The sequence below is a fragment of the Eptatretus burgeri genome, chromosome 2 (genome assembly GCF_056783735.1).
Source record: "Eptatretus burgeri isolate ZD-2024b chromosome 2, Ebu_testis_v1, whole genome shotgun sequence".
Classification (NCBI taxonomy): domain Eukaryota; kingdom Metazoa; phylum Chordata; class Myxini; order Myxiniformes; family Myxinidae; genus Eptatretus; species Eptatretus burgeri.
In genome coordinates this window covers 15,816,549-15,817,307 of record NC_140962.1, presented here as the reverse complement: position 1 = coordinate 15,817,307, position 759 = coordinate 15,816,549, and positions in this window count along the sequence as shown.

Below are 759 nucleotides of genomic sequence, written 5' to 3'. Positions count from 1 at the left end.
CTGCAGAGCACAGTTATCATTGGAAATTTTTGTAACTTTGCATATCAGAGTCCTATAGAGGTCCCTTTCAGCGCATAAAATTTTGAAGGTCAAGGTCAAAAGTCGTCACTTTGTCGCAAATCAGGGGAGTCGACGAAACCCTTATTTTTTGAGTAATTTTGATCGGATCGTCTTCAAACTTCATGGGAATATAGTTCATGGTCTGGCGCTCAGCTGATCAATTTTTGGTGGCAATCGTCCTTGACCTTCATGGTTAGCGCGGGAGGTCGAAAGTTTTTGACCCCAAGGTCACATTTTGAAATCTTAGGTACCATATCGTGTAATACCTCAAATTGAACACCTCGCTGAGTGCTTTCTAGATATGTCAAGCTTGAGACATTATGATGTCATTTGGTGACGTTCTGAGGCAAACGCATATTTTTCATGGTTACTCTGCAGAACGATTCTCATCGGAATCTCTCGTAGGCAGATATTCCTCAAGGAGTCACTCCTGGTGGATAGCAGCTCTGTTCACCTCAGTGTGACCTTAAAGAAGTCACACGTGGTCACCTTTTGGCAAGATACAGGTCACCCTGCGGGTGACATTGGTTTTTTTTTGTTTGTCTGTTTGTTTGTGAACAGTATTACGAAAAAACTCCTAGACGGATTTCGATGAAACTTGGTGGGGGGGTTAGGTCTGGTTCAAGGATCATGCCATTTGATTTTGGACTTGGTCCAAAATCCAATATGGCCGCTATGGCGGCCAATTTGAAAAAATAT